Genomic DNA, 21,727 nt, shown 5'->3' with positions numbered 1-21,727 from the left:
TGGGCAGATCACAAGGTCAGGAGATCGAGACCATCCTGGCTAACACGGTGAAACCCCGTCTCTACTAAAAATACAAAAAATTAGCTGGGTGTGGTGGCGGGTGCCTATAGTACCAACTACTCGGGAGGCTGAGGCAGGAGAATGGCTTGAACCTGGGAGGTGGAGTTTGCAGTGAGCCAAGATCACGCCATTGCACTCTAGCCTGGGTGACAGAGTGAGACTCCATCTCGAAGAAAAAAAAAAAAAAAAAAGCTCGTTAAAATTAATATTATCATTAGCTATTCTGCACACAAATTCACACATGTGGGCGACAATATGAAAACGTCTAAGGACAATGATTTAAGTTTTGGACAAAAGAAATCTGAAGTTAACAAGATTCCCGTAATTCTACAAGAAAATGTTTTACCTTGGGGGTTGGTTCATCAGTAACCACAGCACCCAAATTACAAGATGCCTCACAACTTACTGTTAACCCAATGCAACCTTTAGAGCTCACGAAGCAATTTTGGTGCATCAATTCATAAACAAATTGATAGTGTATGACATTTAGCTTTAGGTAGTGGGTCTACATGAAAAATAAAATGGGGAATTACAGTAACATTTTGTTTTTTAATTTAATTAATTATTTTTTTTGAGATGGAGTCTCTCTCTTGTTGCCCAGGTTGGAGTGCAGTGGTGTGATCTCGGCTCAGTGCAACCTCTGCCCCTCTGCCTCTCAGATCCAAGCAATTCTCCTACCTCAGTCTCCGAGTAGTTGGGATTACAGGCATGCACCACCATGCCCAGCTAATTTTTTTATTGTTAGTAGAGACAGGGTTTCCCCATGTTGGCCAGGCTGGTCTCGAACTCCTGACCTCAGGTGATCCACCTGCCGTGGCCTCCCAAATTGCTGGGATTACAGGCATGAACCACTGTGCCCGGCCAGTAATTTTGTAAAAGAGCCTATCAAAACCTTAGCCAAGAACCCCTTTCCCTAACTACAATAATCAAATCCCCAATATGATTAACATGCTTTCAGTTTACCAATAGTAATTACCAGTGGATGAATAAAAGGGCCCCTCTTTAAGGCACCCCCAATCTTGTGGCCTTTGCACTAGCTGTTTCCTCTTCTGGGAGTGCTCTTTCACTGACTTTTGTTATGTACTGTTCTCATAATTTAACCTCTACTGTCTTATCTTCAGCCCTTCCGTGAACACCCTCTCTCTGGAGTACCTTAGAACTCCCAATCATGGTGCCTATACCATTTCCCTGTTCCCTTTTTAATACTTTTCCCACCTAAAGTTCTTAGGTTTTTATGATTGTTTACAAATTTCTTGTCTGCCCCACCCCACTGTAATGTCCATTAGAACAGGGACATAATCGCACATGTTCAGGTTCTCTAGCTAGTACCCAGACCAAATATAGTGTCTTCCAATAAATATATACACATCCAAACCAGTGGTCCTCACACTTCAGCATGTATCAAAATCAAGTGGGAGCTTGTTAAAACACAGATTTCTCAGTCCCACCTGAAGTTTCCAATTTAGTAGTTCCCAGGCTGGGCCTAAAAATTCAACTTTCTAACATGTTTCCAAGTAATACCAGTGTAAGGAATTAACAAAGATCAACCACAGTTCACAGTACAATCCACTGAGGCTTTCTAATGGACTATCACTGCTCAATGATTTTGAATACAAGTAACAGATTCCTTCCCAAAAATAAATGTAACTGTGAAATTTTAAAGAACTTTTTTTCTTTAAATTTCCATTAAAATTTCCAAGTCTAAGCTTTAAGTGCCTCTTTTACTTTTTACATGTAATTAGTATCATTATTACTAGCCAACATTTACCAAACACTAACTCCTAGTTCCAAACACTATTTTAGGCACTGGTGTTATCTTCACATAATCTTCACAAAAACCACATGAAGGACTATTGACATCCCCATCTCACAGATGAGATGACTGAAGTACAGGGATACTAAGTAACTTGCCAAGGTCACTTGTAAGTGGTCAGGAAGACATCCAAACCCAGGAGACCTAGCCCCAGATCCTGACTTGTTAATAAACACAGTCTTACACAAGGTACGTATTCCATGAACAGAGACTCTGGAAAGTTAATATAAAATATAGTCCTATTTCCTGAATCATGGATCACCTGAACCACAGGTTTTTTACGAGCTCTAATTTTTTTTTCTCTTTCTTGACCACAAAAAGAATGCATATAAATGATGAATTCTGTATTTATACTACTAAAGGGAAATGTGTGATTATGATACCTCACCACTAGACAAATACAAGGTATGTGTGTGATATACTGGCTGGCCCTGCCTGTGAACATTCCTGCAACGTAAAAATTTCTTCATCCAAGGACAAGTTCTTTCACCTTCCCATCTGTCCTGTGAATTTTTAAATGTCTGAGACAGGTGGCCTGTTGGAAACCTAAAACCCTGTGGGTACAAGATATGATTAAAATCTGATGTTAGGTTCTCTGATAAAGAAGAGTCCTGTGTTTAGGCAGGATTTTGTAAGTAACCTGCAAAATATGTCAAACATAATTTGAACCTTACATAACTAAAATCTCTTAAATTCTAGATCAGCATATGCTATAACAAACTTTTGTTTGCTCAATTTCCCCATAGAAAAGTGCAGTAAGGACTACATACCAATGCCATAAAGCAGTAAAATGTGATTGAATAACAAATTTTTGATGATTTGAATGCTATATTCTTTTTCCCCTTTCTAAATTCACCAGTGGTTTTGGAAATGATGTAGTCTACTCTTCGTTTTTTAGAGTTCCTCTTGATTCTATCTTTGGTAAATATAACTACAGTTCTCCAAGCAATATTTATAAATACTACATTAATGGCAGTTAATAAAATCAGTTAATAATGCAAGCCGAGTTCCATAATTGCATATTACTGAGCTCACTGCAAAATATATTATTCAAAAAACCTTAACAATAATTATGTTTCACCTAAATGCTAAGTGCCCTGTGACTTCTCTGAGAACTAAAATGCAAAGGAGAAGAATTAAAAGGCCACTTGTCAGGAACCACTCCCCAGTTTATATTTGTAATGGAAAGCACAATACAATTTTTAAAAATATCCATTTCTTTCTAGAAAACATGGAAGGAATTTAATTGAAATCTATTTAGTGAGAACTTCAATCTATGCTGAGTTTAAAGTTTGGCACAGAATACTAAGCAATGATCATGCAGATAATTAAAATTTAAAACGTTAAATGATTTATATTCTTGTAAATAATTAAGGGAATTTAAAAATCCAAGTAAGGAAATGTTCGAAGAGAATATATATCACCAATCTATTTTCTAGAACAATAACATGTGAGAATATGTTACTTACATTTTGTTACTGGTATTGTCAGCAGCCTTTAATTTAAAAAGCTTTAGCAAACTTAATGAAATTAACCTAAATTGATTGGCATTCTGATCCAGCAGGTATTAAACACACCAAGGTAAAAACAAGGCCACTGTGACAAATTCAATAGATCAATCTGCAGTGATGCAAAAATCCAATAAATTGAAATTTAAACTAAAGAATATTGCACAAATGCCAATCCCTGCTATGAAATAAACAAGTATCCATTTGAGACTATATTACTTACTATAACTACCATGAAATCTATAATTGTGTTGTTTTTTGATTCTACACCCTTATACTGATTTCCTTCATTTTTAAAAGTTCCTATTTTTATTATTTTCAGTGCATAGACTTCATCACCTAGGCCTCCCCCTTGGTCTTTGTTCATTCAATCATAAATCTTCACTAAATAGTGATCTATCTTTGCCAAGCAATACAGCTTTCAGAAGAAGTTTTTAAAACAAGTTTAAATTAATGAATAAATTGCCAGAGGGCATCTGAAGAGAGAGTAGTCTCTTTAGAGTAGTAAAAATATGGTAATATTTAAAAATGTAGAGCATAGCACCGTTATTCACTATTTTGATGTTGCTGGCATCCCCAAAATGGGAATCAATACAGAAAAATATGCATCATCTACAACATGAAGACAGAGGGAAGATACCTACACAATTTCTGCTGACACACACACCAGCACACCACACTCCCTACCTCTATACCTAGGATTAGCTTGGTGAACTTCGGCATAAGGAAGAAACCTCTTCCATAGCTGTGTTTATCTGCACGGAAATCTTGGCTCTGGTTTATATTCGTTATCTCTTAAGCAACTAGCACAGTGCATTGTATATAATCTCTACTTGGAAAATACAAAGCCAAGCATAGTGGCTCGTGCCTGTAACCCCAACTACTCAGGAAACTGAGGCAGGAAGATCTCTTGCGCCCAGGAATTCGAAGCTGCTGTGAACTATAATTGTGTCATTGTACTCCAGCCTGGGAACAGAGTGAGACCCAGTCCCTCCCCACCCCCAAAAATCCTGAAATTATTTGAAAATACCCAGGAGAAAACTAAAATAACGCCCACAAGAAGAATGGAAATGGTTACAAAGGAGAGAAAGAAGTTGATAAATGGGAGTTGTTTGAACTGGCTCTAAATAATTCTCCCATCAACACAAAAACTTGAGCAAAGCCATCCCAATTTCAAACAATGTCTTCCCACCTACAGATGTCAGACTATCACAGCTGACACTTGGCACAAGAGGAACAGCACTCATCCCAAGGCAAAAGTTTTAAACCAAGATCAGCAAACTATGCCCTGCAGGCAGTATCTGGCCTAGCACCAGTTTTTGTTTAGTCAGTGAGTTTAACATATTTTTACAGTTTTAGATGACTGAAAAAAATTTAATAATAATACTTGTGAAAATTATAAGAAATTCAAATTGCAGTGTCCATAAAGATGTATAGAAACATAGAAATCTTTACCAGAAATGCAAATCAACTGCATGTAAAAGTAAAACTCTAGGTAGAAAACTCTGGGTAGAAGCCTCAAATGCCACCATATAGACAGATCCTAGAATTGTTTTCATCAAAATAACAGTATGAAAATCTTTTCAAACATAGTACAAAACAACTATTTTGTCAACATCTTTCATGTAACTAATTGTCATATTTGTTTGTTAGGAAGCAGAATAAGAAGCCAGTGGCCTGGAATCCTTTTCTAAGGGAACAGAAAGGACTGCTGTCATTGCATATTATGTATTTTTTCCAGTATTTATTATCTCTACATGGGACCAACATCCTTAGCATCTTGAAAAGATGAATGATTTTAGATCTGTAAAAGGCTTCATGATCAGTGAATGAAAGTGGCTTTACAAACACAGTGTCCTCTGAGTCGTAAAAAGAAGTCGGGAAGCATTCGTCCCTGTGCAAAGGTGACCTATAAACCACAAAGCAGGAGATACCTGGTCGATGGGGCTCAAAGTGCAGCTTCCAACCATTAAACATTCTTAGACATTAATCTGGAATATTGGCATAGCAAACATTTTCAAAAAGATTATGCACACATTCCTTAGGAACAAAGGTGAGTTAAGGGAAAGTATAGTCAGAAGCATAAAGCAACAGCAAACTCACGAAGGGCCAGCTCATCTTAAACCAGCAGTAGTGCCACATCCATCAGCACAGCTGTCAATATAGTGAATTGGCAACTTGATTTTGCTTTAGAAACAGCTCTGGCAGCTAACTGCCCAGGCTCCAGGAGCCAAAATGGTAATCCAAATTAGGACACAGTAGCAGCAAAAAAGAGGAGAGAGACGGCCAATTCTACCTATACTTTTCCATAATGAGATCTCTAAATATTTGTACAACAGAGAATTCTAAATTGGGATGGCAGCCTGGACCCACACTGAATGCTCCCTTCTGATACCACATTAAAATTACAGGAGAAATTACATGTAAAAGACATAAACCCATAAGAACTGGGAAAACAGGAGAAGAGATATCAGCCATGAAACTTTTTGTGGTAGTAAACAGATGGATTAACAGCAATTTATTTAGCAGCAATGAGACAAGAGACCCCAAGCCAACAGTATGGAATGCTGAGAAAGAGCCCAAAATACCACAGAAGCCATAAATGGTTTAGGACTTGGAGTACCAATTACCCATGGAACTGAGCGAAAGGATGGTTCTATAGGAAATAACACAGCTAAAATAAAGGGGATTGTATGAAAGCTCTTTGAGATGCAATTAGATGCCTGGTCTCAGCTGCTGAGACCACCTCTGTAGAAGTGAGGGTGGGAGGTCTGGAGGTTTATTCTCTGGAGATCATTAAACAGGAGCTCTCTGGACTAAGGGATACCAAGAATGGTTATAGACCCAAAACGGGAAGAGTAAGTGATCATATGTACTCTGAGAACCCACTCTTTTCCCCACAGGGCTCCCAGAATATCTGAAGCTCTCCAAATAAGAAGTTGGAAGTTCCTTCTTTGGGGAAGCTAATCAGCCCAAGAGGACAAATTTAAAGATAACAGACATTGGAGTTCCCTACAGGGTTCACCTACACCACTCAGTAATGAATTTCAACAAGCCCAGTTCATGCACTCAGAACTTCCAAACCACTTAACCATAAATAGACAATCAAAGATTACATGACAGCTGAAAACTCTAACACAGAAGATAACGGCTCAGATGAAAAAAAAAAAAAAAGGAGAAAATGGTAACTTGCAAGAAAAACACTAAGCAAGGAGAAGAAAAGTAAAAAACAGCATGTTCCTATTATTAATTTTCAGGGAGAACAGAAACTGCATCTGCAAACAGGAACAGCTAGAATAAAAAGAAAATTCAGAGAACAAAAAAAGGTTTTAAAAACTAAAAACAAAAAAAATGAGAGAAAACCAGTGTAAGAGAGTAAAAATCTGAGGCAATCTCCTGGACAGCCAAGCAAAATATATTGAGAAAATATTATTTTTAAATCATTAAAAAAATTCCAATATCAAAACCGGAGCACAGAAATGGGAACACAGAACAGGAAAAAAGGCAACAAAGTTACTTAACATTTTCCAGAACTGAAGGATACGTTTCCAGATTAAAAGAGACCACCAAGAACCCAACACATTGAATGAAAGTAAATTCACACCACATTACATGCATCAGTGGGAAATTTCAGAACACCCAGGAAGAAGCTTACATGCAAACAATCATCAGAATGTCACAATCTCTCTCAACAACACAGCCAGATGCTATATGAAAATGGAAAAACAGCCTCAAATTCTGAGGTAAAATTATTTCCTCCCTAGAATTCCATACAAAAACATCAATCAAGCAAGGATGTGATAGAGACATTTTTAGAAATTAAATCCCCTCCAAATCTACTTTTCATATACCCTTTCCCAGCAAACTACCAGGGAATGTGCTCTGTCAAAGTGAAGGAATAAAGAAAGAAATGGGAACCACATGGGACAGTATGGACACCATATTTGTAGTCATCCTACAGAGGCCAGCTAAGTGTAATGAATGTCATTAGAACATCACTCTTGCTGGTGAGATACACAGCAATGACGGTTCCTGATGGAAACAGGAGAAGAAAGAAAAAAGGGAGGAAGAGGAGAAGTAGTGATGCTCTCAACACCAATGGTTCTGATGAAGCTTTGTATCTATTGAAATCAGCACCTTGGAAAAGCCTTCTGGTCCATATAGACTAGAGTTGCCCAACTTTGGTACTACTGACACATGGGGCCAGATAATTTTTGTTGCAGGGGCTTTCCTGTGCACTGTAGGATGTTTAGCAGCATCTCTGGCCTGTACCCACCAGATACAAGGAGAAGACTCCATACACACACTTTTGACAACCATAGATGTCTCCAGACATTGACAAATGTCCTCGGGAGGGGCAAAATCACTCCTGGTTGAGAATCAGAGCTATAGAGTGAAGGAGAAAAAATAAAAATCTTCCTGGTGAAAGATGTATATGTAATATATGTATCCAATACACACCACACATGGTTGTATATGCTTAGTCTCTGGAGGGGTACAAAAGGAGTACTAGTAGCAGCTGCCTCTCTTACAGAAAGAGAAAGAGACTAACTTTATTCTTTATTTTTTAAATATTTTTATTATGTAGTCTCTTTCCAGAACAATGTACAAAATTAAACAATCTTACATTTCAAAGGAACATATCCTCTCACCTACACTTGTAGGAACGTGATCTACTAAATATGCTCCCATGCATATAAAATTATATATTCAGTTATTATTTGTGACATTGTAATAGCAAAAAGAGTAAATAATTGTATTCAATGATAAAATGCTATGAAATATGTAATCTCATAAAATATACTAGTAGACAACCATAAAAATTAAATTCATCACATGATACAATTTTCAAAATAAATCATGAGGTTAAAAAGGCAAGGTATAAAACAGTATGCATATTTTAGGCATCCATGAGAAAATGCACATTCTCACCACCCTCTTTTCTTTGATACAAATTGATGGAAGTCGCTGATTCCAAAACAGGGAACCAAGTGGTAGGTGGCCAAGGCAGAAAAGAGGTTACATGTTCTTTGGTACCTTGAAATTTAACCACATGAAGATCTTACTTATTTACGTTAAAATAACACATGCACCCTGTGAATCTGTCCTCCAGTAGTTCTCCTGGGTTACTTTCTCAACTAGCAACGAAGGCCTCAGAAGGCCTCCTTGTGGGAGCAGTCACAGCCCCATGGCTATCATGTAGAAACTGTTGTTTCTGCAAGGATATGCTTCAAGGAAACTTGACAAAGAGGCCGGTTATGCCTCTGAATGGCATTTTGCATTGACTGCAATGAAATAGTTATCTTTCTTCTTTCTTCTCCCAGAGAGATTCACGGTTTTAAGTATAATGGTTGAAAAGAAATAAAGAACATAATTAATTCCAAAAAATCTCCTATTCCTTTCAAGGAATATCGCATTAGATCCAGCTTTTTAAAAACAAATCAAGAAGTCTTACCCCAATCAACAGGATACAGAGGCTATGTATAACAGTGAAATCCTATCTGGTTCTGAGTGGAAGGCCAGCAATGAAATTGGCTCAGGGAAGAAAGAGCTGTCAGCAAGGTATGGCAAAATGACTTCATAATCCAAAATCTGATTTCTCACTTAGACTGCTTTTAGGTTAAACTGGAGAAAAACGCATGAGATCAGAGACAGAGTAGTAAATTCTGGCTTAGCTGTACTCACAGCGTTATTATGGAGAAATCATGTCACCTATTGCTAAGTGGGGATAATTTCTGAATACAGAACTATGGGAAGGATTAAAGGACAAGAGAACAACCACTAAGAGCACCTGAGAATTAAAGCAAACAAAATTTGTAACTTTGCATATTGAATTTATTTACTCAAAGGCAATGCCAGAACACTGAAATGCACAGGAAACTATTTGGAGCATTAGAGTTATCTAAGTATTTCCTAGATGATCAATATTTGGTGCGTTTATTTCATAATAAAAACAATTTTAAAAATTTGAAAAAAAAAGAAATGCAGCAGAACCTATCAACTTATTGCTGATGCATGTTTCAACAATGCTTTGCTTGAGTCCTTAGGTTCATTCTGACATGTGACATCACAGAGTCAAAATAACTTTGATGAAGGATGAGAGCTGAAGGACAAGTTAATCTTTTAAACCTCAGCAGGTACTCACTTAATAATTATTTTTTAAGAGAAAATTCTGCTTGAGGGGTAAATTACATTTTTAAAATAACATGAACAGCTATAATGATAGACTGGGTAACGAAGATGTGGCACATGTACACCATGGAATACTATGCAGCCATAAAAAAGGATGAGTTCATGTCCTTTGCAGGGACATGGATGAAGCTGGAAATCATCATTCTCAGCAAACTAACACAGGAATAGAAAATCAAACACCACATGTTCTCACTCATAAATGGGAGTTGAACAATGAGAACACATAGACACAGGGAGGGGAACATCACACAGCAGGGCCTTTCGGTGGGTCGGGGGCTAGGGAAGGGATAGCATTAGGAGAAATACCTAATGTAGATGACAGGTTGATGGGTGCAGCAAACCACCATGGCACGTGTATACCTATGTAACAAACCTGCACGTTCTGCACATGTTTCCCAGAACTTAAAAGTGTAACAATTTAAAAAAATGCTGATTCCTCTATCTAGTTCAGGCAAAGAAGTGAAGTAAGAATTTTCTAGGTGTATTTGCAGTCTTGAAGTTCTATTCAAGAACCAAATATCTAAAGGCTTTCTCCATTCCTGTTTTCATTCAATAAATATTTTTCAAAGTACCCACTACATGTTAGGACACTACTAAAGGAACAACCTATATACATAAGTAAATAAGCCAATATGCAAGGTGGATATACAATTTTAAAGGAAAGTTAGACCAAAGGAAAAATACCACCACCACGAGGCAAATGATGATACCAACTGCAGAGAAAAACAAGTCATGTACATCAAAAGTACTGATGTAGTACACTTTATTTATGGCTGTAGGCATTTAAAAGGTAGTCAAGAGAAGGTGTGATTAAGCACAACCTTGAATGATACAGAAGTTTTTAAATATTACTGAAGAAAAACTAATTTGAACAAGAAATTTTAAATGCACTTATAAATCTTGGTCCAAATCAGTCACAGGAATGATGAACACTTCAGAATAAGAAGAGGTGGCACAAAGTATATCGAGTTTTCTCAAATCATTTGGTGTATAGCCCTTTCCTTTACATACCTTATGGATTATTCCTATGTTGATGGATAAAAGGTAGAGTAATAAAAGCCTGTTATTCATATGTCACAAATGTCTCAGATAAGAGCTATCAATGAACCATCAATCATTGGTATATTTATACACTGTATCAGAAATAACACATCAGTACTCAAAAAATGAGTACTTTAAGTCTAAGGCAGTGTTGTCCAATAGAAATATAATGCAAGGCCAGGCCAGGCCCGGCGGCTCGCAGAGTATCCTTGCTGTATCCTAGCACTTGGGGAGGCCAAGGTGAGAGGATCCCTTGAGCCCAGGAGTTTGAGACCAGCCTGGACAACATGGCAAGACCCCATCTCAACCAAAAAATTAAAAATTCGCAGGGTGTGGTGCCATGTACCAGTGGTCCTAGCTACTTGGGACGCTGAAGTGGGAATATTGCCTGAGTCTTAGAATTGGAGGCTTACAGTGAGCTTTGATCACGCCACTATACCCCAGCCTGGGTGACACAGTGAGACCTTGTCTCCAAAAAAAAAATTTTTTTAAAAAGAAAAGAATATAATGCAAACCAAATAAATGATTTTTAACTTTCTAGCAGCTACATTTACATTTTTTTCAGTTGAGCTTAATTTTAAAAACATATTTTACTTAGCCCAATCTGTCCAAAATATTGTCATCACAATTAAGAATGCAAAACTTTTCAGGAGACATTTTACATTCTTTTTAAAAAGTCTTTGAAATCCAGTGTGTATCTTTACAGCACATCCCAACTCTGACTAGCTACATATTAAGCAGTCAATAAGAACATGCAGCGAGTAGCTACCATAATGGACAGGGCATCTCTAAGGTATTATTGATACAACAAAACAGTTTGTAATGCTGGCTTATAATAAATATACAATATGAATGATGATGTGATGTAATATTTTTATATACTCATTGTTCTTTGGGTTAATTTAGTACATTTCTAAGCAACAGAAATGAGATAATAGAGGAATCTCCCAAAATCAGTATCTAAAATTAAAATTTTGCCTAAAATAAAGTCTCATGTTTGCTAAAAACAATTAATATTGGAACAAAATTTAACCACACACTCAGGATGAATTGCCCCCTATGGTTACTTATATTACTGTAAACATCCTTCAGAGAAGAAAGGTAGCAAGGACAGGAAATTAATAAAAGGTGAATTTTCCCACATTTGTTTCACATTCTATTTGTTTCCTGAAGACTCTGCTTCTTGCTATTTGGTGTAACTGAATATTTTCTTATACTATGGCCCAAGTTTGAATTGGAATTTATTTAATGTGTGTATGTACACAAGCCTTCTTTCAATATGAAAATATTGAAGTAAAAATTTTCTTACTGTATTTATAATGACTTTGTATTGGCTATAAAATTTTCATCTTCTAATAATTGCCTGGTATCTTCTAAAGGTCTAAAATATACATGACTGTGCATAGTTTTTTTTAATCCAAACTTCTTGATCTTAAACTAAACATAAGAGTCATTTTTATTTCTATCTCCTAGCATACTGGCTATTTGTGGTTTACTGTTATAGTTACAAAACAAGTTTATCATTAATCATTTTATTTTCCTTTCAGAGAATTTTAGAGCAGCAACAGAACTAAGAAACACTTTTCAAATCCCACATTTTGCATATGGGGAAACGGAGTCTAAAAGAAGTGACCTGTAAAGAACAGTTGATTAATGAGAAAGAAAGCCTTAACTTCCAATCAAAACTACACAAACATGTCTTCTTTATTCACTTCAGCAAGGGCATTTTTACATTTAAAACAGCTTCTTTATTCTTTATAGGATGTGGAAGAAAAAAATGCAGATTAAATTCAATCAATAATTTCTCATTCAATTATTGTAAGGTTGTTTTTACTTATTGCAAAGATAGACCATTGTGCCCATCTTTAAAAATGAAAAGAAAAAAAAAAAACCTGACATACAAAAATCTTAACTTGTTCCACATATAAATTAGGAAGTGATTATTTGCATTACAAAAGATTTCACTTTACAAAAAAGATATGTAGCAAGGTTCCTTGAAATATCAAGTCCCTTGGTGCAGCAAAAATTTAATCCAATTTACAAAGGAAACAGGGAAGGAAAAAACTTCAGCTGAAGTGTAACTTCTACTTAAAAATCTTCCCTGATCAAGACATGGCCTTCTCTGTTCTTCCTGCCCTTTGGTAAAGCTCTATCTTGGACATTATCCATTTATGCACCCCAGCATTCACACAGTAAATCATTAATTTGCCCATAGCTAAGGCATGTTTAGGTGTCTGAAACTGTGGTAGGCACGGTACTGCAAAGGTGAATAAGCTAAACCACTTTAGGCTCTCCAGAACAGTCTTTTATTGTAGAATATTACTATTGTTGTTTTCCTCTTCTGCATGTCCTCCTAAATTCAGAGTTTCTTGAGAGCAGGGATTGTGTCTTATTCATAACGGAGCCTCCAGGGCCTAGCATGATGCCTGATTCATAGGACTCAATAAATGAATACTGAGTAAGAAATGTAATTGTTGAGTGCTATCATGTGCCAAGTGCCATCCTAGGTTCATTAAAGGATGGTCCTTTACATCCCTTGTAAGTTGGATTCCTAGGTATTTGATTCTCTTTGAAGCAATTGTGAATGGAAGTTCATTCCTGATTTGGCTCTCTGTTTGTCTGTTACTGGTGTATAAGAATGCTTGTGATTTTTGCACATTAATTTTGTATCCTGAGACTTTGCTGAAGTTGCTTATCAGCTTAAGGAGATTTTGGGCCGAGACAATGGGGTTTTCTAAATATACAATCATGTTATCTGCAAACAGGGACAATTTGACTTCTTCTTTTCCTAACTGAATACCCTTGATTTCTTTCTCTTGCCTGATTGCCCTAGCCAGAACTTCCAACACTATGTTGAATAGGAGTGGTGAGAGAGGGCATCCCTGTCTTGTGCCAGTTTTCAAAGGGAATTTTTCCAGTTTTTGCCCATTCAGTATGATATTGGCTGTGGGTTTGTCATAAATAGCTCTTATTATTTTGAGGTACGTTCCATCAATACCGAATTTATTGAGCGTTTTTAGCATGAAGGGCTGTTGAATTTTGTCAAAAGCCTTTTCTGCATCTATTGAGATAATCATGTGGTTCTTGTCTTTGGTTCTGTTTATATGCTGGATTATGTTTATTGATTTGCGAATGTTGAACCAGCCTTGCATCCCAGGGATGAAGCCCACTTGATCATGGTGGATAAGCTTTTTGATGTGTTGCTGAATCCGGTTTGCCAGTATTTTATTGAGGATTTTTGCATCGATGTTCATCAGGGATATTGGTCTAAAATTCTCTTTTTTTGTTGTATCTCTGCCAGGCTTTGGTATCAGGATGATGTTGGCCTCATAAAATGAGTTAGGGAGGATTCCCTCTTTTTCTCTTGATTGGAATAGTTTCAGAAGGAATGGTACCAACTCCTCCTTGTACCTCTGGTAGAATTCAGCTGTGAATCCATCTGGTCCTGGACTTTTTTTGGTTGGTAGGCTATTAATTGTTGCCTCAATTTCAGAGCCTGCTATTGGTCTATTCAGGGATTCAACTTCTTCCTGGTTTAGTCTTGGAAAAGTGTAAACTACAAACCACTGCTCAGTGAAATAAAAGAGGACACAAACAAATGGAAGAACATACCATGCTCATGGATAGGAAGAATCAATATCATGAAAATGGCCATACTGCCCAAGGTAATTTATAGATTCAATGCCATCCCCATCAAGCTACCAATGAGTTTCTTCACAGAATTGGAAAAAACTGCTTTAAAGTTCATATGGAACCAAAAAAGAGCCCGCATCTCCAAGACAATCCTAAGTCAAAAGAACAAAGCTGGAGGCATCACGCTACCTGACTTCAAACTATACTACAAGGCTACAGTAACCAAAACAGCATGGTACTGGTACCAAAACAGAGATATAGACCAATGGAACAGAACAGAGTCCTCAGAAATAATACCACACATCTACAGCCATCTGATCTTTGACAAACCTGAGAGAAACAAGAAATGGGGAAAGGATTCCCTATTTAATAAATGGTGCTGGGAAAATTGGCTAGCCATAAGTAGAAAGCTGAAACTGGATCCTTTCCTTACTCCTTATATGAAAATTAATTCAAGATGGATTAGAGACTTAAATGTTAGACCTAATACCATAAAAATCCTAGAGGAAAACCTAGGTAGTACCATTCAGGACATAGGCATGGGCAAGGACTTCATGTCTAAAACACCAAAAGCAACGGCAGCAAAAGCCAAAATTGACAAATGGGATCTCATTAAACTAAAGAGCTTCTGCACAGCAAAAGAAACTACCATCAGAGTGAACAGGCAACCTACAGAATGGGAGAAAAGTTTTGCAATCTACTCATCTGACAAAGGGCTAATATCCAGAACCTACAAAGAACTCAAACAAATTTACAAGAAAAAAACAAACAGCCCCATCAAAAAGTGGGCAAAGGATATGAACAGACATTTCTCAAAAGAAGACATTCATACAGCCAACAGACACATGAAAAAATGCTCATCATCACTGGCCATCAGAGAAATGCAAATCAAAACCACAATGAGATACCATCTCACACCAGTTAGAATGGCAATCATTAAAAAGTCAGGAAACAACAGGTGCTGGAGAGGATGTGGAGAAATAGGAACACTTTTACACTGTTGGTGGGATTGTAAACTAGTTCAACCATTATGGAAAACAGTATGGCGATTCCTCAAGGATCTAGAACTAGATGTTCCATATGACCCAGCCATCCCATTACTGGGTATATACCCAAAGGATTATAAATTATGCTGCTATAAAGACACATGCACACGTATGTTTATTGCAGCACTATTCACAATAGCAAAGACTTGGAATCAACCCAAATGTCCATCAGTGACAGATTGGATTAAGAAAATGTGGCACATATACACCATGGAATACTATGCAGCCATAAAAAAGGATGAGTTTGTGTCCTTTGGAGGGACATGGATGCAGCTGGAATCCATCATTCTTAGCAAACTATCACAAGAACAGTAAACCAAACACCGCATGTTCTCACTCATAGGTGGGAACTGAACAATGAGATCACTTGGACTCAGGAAGGGGAACATCACACACTGGGGCCTATCATGGGGAGGGGGGAGGGGGGAGGGAGTGCATTGGGAGTTATACCTGATGTAAATGACGAGTTGATGGGTGCAGCACACCAACAAGGCACAAGTATACATATGTAACAAACCTGCATGGTATGCACATGTACCCTACAACTTACAGTATAATAATAATAAATAAATTTAAAAAAAAAAAAAAAAAGGATGGTCATTTCATCTAACCCTCACGAGTTTCCTCAAGATGGGGATTTGTACAGAGTATGATATTCAGGCTCAGAGGTTAGGGAAGGGGGTCGAGCATACACAAGTGGAAAGTGGTAGAAAAGTTATGCAAACCCCTGTCTAGATAACACTCTGAAGCTCATGCTTCCCCCACTTTACAAACTACCAAATTGTGATATCTGTGCAATGTGTTGGGATGCTCACACTCATCATATGTAAGCAAAGAAATTAGTCATAAATATAGGAAAAAAAACAGGTGAAAAGTGAAATTTCCCTTCTTCCCTTATTACTTCATCTTATTTTTTGAGAGGCATAATCTGTATTTATATATTAGGCAAGGCTCTAACAAGGACATAGCAGCTTCTACATGAAATTGTAAACCATCTGCGACTCTTTACTTGTGATATATTCATAGTAAAGCCCTCGGTAGTGAAGTATAGATTTTCAAGGAGGCACACTCTTTCATTCTTCTTTATTTTTCATATATTTAGTATATATTTTCTTTGAAAATAATTAAAAAACAACAAGAGTTCACATTTCCAGTACCATGGAAACCCTTGGGTTATACCCTGGCCCTGACATTTCTTGGTCAGGTAGTCTGTGAAATCACATTAGGAGAGCTGCAAAGACAAAAAACTGAGTGAATGAAAAGAGCTGGGCATGGTAAGGAAAGAAACGAATAGACAATAGGAAAAACAAAAAGAACACAGTACATAGCAAAACTTATCATGGGCAGTGCAGAAAATTAAACCACTAATGTGGAGAACAACACTGTGCTGTTCTTCTAGACCTCAGAAGGACAAGACAAAGTACTGAAAATGATGAGAGGATTATCAGGAAGAATAGAAAGTAGATCTATCATTTGAATGACACCTATCACAATGCGAGGGAAAAAATAAAAAGTGAAATAAAGACAAAAGTCAAGGCCAAAACTAAAGAGGCACTATAGAAATTTAAAAACAAAACCTTAATTTGCAAAGGAGAAAAAAGGTTTCAAATCAAAGGAGCACATCACCATCCACACAAAGCACGATTTTGCAACTTTCTAACTTTCCTTTGAAATTCCGGCCTATCGCTTCTTCCAGGTAATCTCTTCTCAACTTAACAAATATCCTGTTGGACTTTTATAAGGGACTGGAAAAGAATGGCATTCCTAAATGCCAAAAGAAAAATTTTCATACAAATACACATTCATATATACATACTCCGGATAAAGGTTTTCAATACAAGGCCCAAGGGGTGGTGGGTGAACTGCAAACCTCTCTGTAGAATAAACCAGCTTATCTTCAAAGAAACAAAATTCTGGTTGGCATAAAATATCTCCCCTGTAACTTAAATATCATGAGAGAGAAAAAAGAACAAAATTTTCAATGATATAATTAAGAGGGAAATGTTTATAAGCCGAAAATTTTGTAACAAACCAAGTTGTAATTCAAGTATGATAACAATAATAGATAAAATATTCGAGGACTCAGAAAATCTGGCATATAAATCATTTTCTAAATCACATGAAGGCTAGGTGTGGTGGCTCACACCTATAATCCCAGCACTTTGGGAGGCCAAGATAGAAGGATCATTTGAGGCGAGGAGTTCAAAAACAACCTGGGCAATGCAGCAAGACCCCCCATCTCTACAAAAAATAAAAATGAAAAAATGAATTAGCTGGGTGTTTTGGTGCACACTTGTAGTCCTAACTACTCAGGAAGCTGAAGCAGGAGGATCACTTGATCCCAGGAGTTCAAGGCTCTAGTGAGCCATGAGTATGCCACTGCATTCCTGCCTGGATGACAGAGGGAGACTCTGTCTCAAAAAAATAGTAATACTCACATGAAGATGTACTTCAGGTAACCGGGAAATAAATCAGAATTATAAAGATGCTGTAGTATGCAAGGACTGAAAGATTGAAATGCTGACATGAGTGTCTCAGTAGCTGATGAAAACATTACAAAACTATATCCAAATTTAAAAATTGTAACAATAATGTAGTAGCAATAACTGAGTTCAAAACAATAGGTTTTGTCCAACAAGCACATCTTAAAAGATGCTCAACATCATTCTTCACTAGAGAAGCACAAATCAAAACCACAATGAGGTCCCACTTCACATCCATTAGGATAGTTTTAAGTTTTTTTATTTGTTAAAAACATGAAAAATAAGTATTGGCAAGCACATTAGAAAATTCTGAATTTCCAGTGTGAATGTAAGATGATTAAGTCATTGTGGAAAATAGTTTGGCTATTCCTTAAAAACTTAAATGTACAATGACCACATGACCCAGCAATTCCAGTCTCAAGTATATACCTAGAAGAACTGAGAACAGGTACTTAAACAAATATATGTGCCCAAAGTTTATTGCCGTTCCATTCACAATAGTCAAAAGAGGAAAACAACTCAAATATCCAGCAATGGATAATAAAGTTATGTTATATCCACACAATGGAATACTATTCAAACATAAAAAGGAATAAGGTAGTGACTCATGCTACAATATGGATGAATCTCAAAAACATTAGGCTCAGTGAAAGAAACCAGACACAAAAGGCCATATTATATGATTCCATTTACAGCAAACATCCAGAATAGGTAAATCCACAGAGACAGAGCACAGGCTGGCAAGTGGGTGGGGCAGGGGAAACAGGAAGTAAATACTTAATGGGTATGAGGTTTCGTTTTTGGGGTGATAAACATGTTTTAGAACTAGACAGAGGTGCTATTTGTACAACATTGTGAGTATACTAATGCCACTAAATTGTTCACTGCAAAGTGGTTAATTTTACATTTTATACAGTTCACTTCAATCACAAACAACAATAGGTTTTATTAGAAGGTTTGAAAAGCTAAGAAAACAGAAGGATACTTTTTTTTTTTTTTTTTTTTTTGAGAGAGAGAGTTTCGCTCTTGCTGCCCAGGTGCAATCTTGGCTCACCTCAACCTCCGCCTCCTGGGATCAAGTGATTCTCCTGCCTCAGCCTCCCAAATAGCTGGAGTTACAGGGATGCACTGCGATGCCTGGATAATTTTGCATTTTTAGTAGAAACAGGGTTTCACCACGTTGGTTGGGCTGGTCTCAAATGCTTGACCTCAGGTGATCCTCCCACCTTGGCCTCCCAAAGTGCTATGATTACAGGCATAAGCCACCACGGCCAGCCACGATACTTTTTTTTAACCTTATAAACGGTAAGTGGCAATAAGCATAATTATCTTATAATCTTAAAGGAGATATGATTTAAAAGGTATTTCTTTTTCTTTTTTTTTTTTAGATGGAGTTTCGTTCTTGTTGCCCAGACTGGAGTGCAATGGCATGACCTCGGCTCACTGCAACCTCCTCCTCCCAGGTTCAAGCCATTCTCCTGCTTCAGCCTCCAGAGTAGCTGGGATTACTGGCACCTGTCACCAAGCCCAGCTAATTTTTTGTATTTTTTTAGTAGACATGGGGTTTCACTGTGTTGGCCAGGCTGGTCTTGAACTCCTGACCTCAGGTGATCCACCTGCCTCGGCCTCCCCAGGTGTTGGGATTACAGGTGTGAGCCACTACTAAGTGGTATTTCTACTGAAATCAAGAGAACAGCCAAATTTTTCTCCAGGACATAAAGGAATACATGAACATACATAGGTATGTGTCATAGTCCTCAATGGAAAGATAGAATACGTCAGAAATAATAACCTTTCTATTCCCCAAATAAAAAGATCAAAGGGATATTCCTTAAGTTAACAAAAGATGTAAAAGCTTACTTGGAGAAACCAATATGTCAAGATTTCAAGTAAAATTTAGAAAAGAGAAGTAGGACAACGTTTTTTCCCCCTTACCAGATACTAACATATTATAAAAATATGGCAATTAAAGCAGTATGATTTGAATACAAACACTGACATATGGCACAGAAAAAAATGGCCTGGATCCTAGTATAGGGCATGAAATCATTCAGTATGTTCAGTTATCTTTTTAGAATCCACTATATTCCACATACTGTACTAAGAGCATCAAAACTACATTTATTAGATGTCAACATAACTTCAGCACTATAGCAGTTAAGGCTAAAAGATGTTAGTGTATGTCTTGTGTTGTTCGGATAGGGAAGGATTCCTTTTTAAGTATGAAAGTACTGAAAAAAAATTCCCAGAAGGAAGAATTGACAGATTTTAGTTAAAAAAAAAAAGGGGGGGGCTTATATAAATTAAATTACAAACAAGGAGGAAAAATAAAACTGTACAAAGTACTAAGGCTAAAACTGTTACAGCCTTAATAACCAGTTCACAGCAATTAATTAAAATCACTAAAGTTCTAACAGAAAAATAGGTAGAGCCCATTGAATGGCAAAAGAAATAAGTGATAAAAATAAATTGTTTAATATTAATTTATGTGATTTTCAATGGAATACTAATTTTTACTATCAAATTAAGAAATGTCCTAAAAACTCTATTGGTGTTGACAAAGGTGTGGTAAAACGGTATCATCCTCACATACTGCTGGGAATGCCATGGCATACTTGCTGGAAAGCAATCTGTCAATACATATCAGATGCCTTCCGATGTACATCCTTCATCCCAATTCTATTCTCATATCACAATCTCAAGGAATGCAAACATTCATACAGAATTTATGCAAAAATGTTCATCACGAGTATATTTATAATATCAAACACATAAGAAACCATCTAAATATCTAATCAGAGGATTATATCTATATATGTACTGTATACTCTTAAAATGTTTTAAAATATTTAATGATATGATATGCTAACAAATTTTTAAAAATCAGTTTACCAAAGGATAAAGTAATTTTGAAAGACTGTAGATAAACAGCTCTAAATTCTAAACAGTAGCTACTGTGATTTGTAGAATTATCTATTTTCATCTTTATATTTGTCTGTACTTTTAAAATTCTCCCTAGTAGGCTCATTTTATTTTGATAATCATGGAGTAAGTCATTAAATAAATGGAGGCCAGTGTGCCAATTCACTTTGGAGTCCATTCTAAAAACTAGTAGTCTTTTAGTAGCTGTGAAATGTTTTCAACAGCTCACACTCATCATCATTTCCCCCTTAGTAACAAAACTGAAGCAGAATTGAAAGCTCTAAAGCCCAGCAATGACCTACATTAGCCGAAAACATCAAGATGCTTAACATGAGGTGCTTCATGATCAATTTCAAGCAAGCATACATTGCTCTCACAATTGATTGGCATGTCAAATTCTTGACAAAATAATAAGTGACTGCAGGTGCCAATCACTGTCTCACAATGCATTCCATTGTACAGTTTTGGTATCAATATGATTAAATTATGATGGCATCCCACATACAACAAACTGTTGAGAAATTACTTCTCCTGGGAGGCTGCCCTGATGCTCCGCCATTGTTTGTCCAAAAGCAAAGAAGAGGTAAACATACAGATTGCTTTTTGAATTGATGGACTGATACCAAGCAGCTTTAGGATTTCCCCCGCTATGTTTGGCCATAGTCAATAGGCTTTCTTAATTCCATCATTCACTTCCAAATGCAGCCAGTCCTGATAGCTTTCTTGACCCTTCTTCCCCCTCCCATAACACTTTTCAGCTATTGCTATACCTTTTGCTGTTTTCTTTGCTGTTCTACAGCAAGCAAAGGATGAATTTCTGATTCTTTTTTAAGACTATTTTTTAGTGATTCTTCTCTACTGAATATTGAATGCACTTGAGCGCTAAGAATTATAATCCTGCATCAATGGGAAAAGCAAAACAAAACTGAAGTATGAAAGGGAAATGACACGGTGAAGGATGCATGAATTTAATAAATGAATGCAATGCAAATGAGAGAATTCACAGAAGAACAGAGATAAATATTGCCA

At 36.8% G+C, this 21,727-nt stretch overlaps 1 protein-coding gene across 6 annotated transcripts in view; it reads right to left on the bottom strand.

Annotated features, from left to right (window-relative positions):
* The window catches only part of NPAS3 (neuronal PAS domain protein 3), an 867,987-nt gene that overhangs the window by 650,422 nt on the left and 195,838 nt on the right, over positions 1-21,727 (bottom strand). The window lies entirely within an intron of this gene.

The sequence above is a fragment of the Theropithecus gelada genome, chromosome 7b (assembly GCF_003255815.1).
Source record: "Theropithecus gelada isolate Dixy chromosome 7b, Tgel_1.0, whole genome shotgun sequence".
Classification (NCBI taxonomy): domain Eukaryota; kingdom Metazoa; phylum Chordata; class Mammalia; order Primates; family Cercopithecidae; genus Theropithecus; species Theropithecus gelada.
The sequence above is the reverse complement of the archived record's forward strand: the minus strand, read 5'-3'. Positions and strand labels throughout refer to the sequence as shown.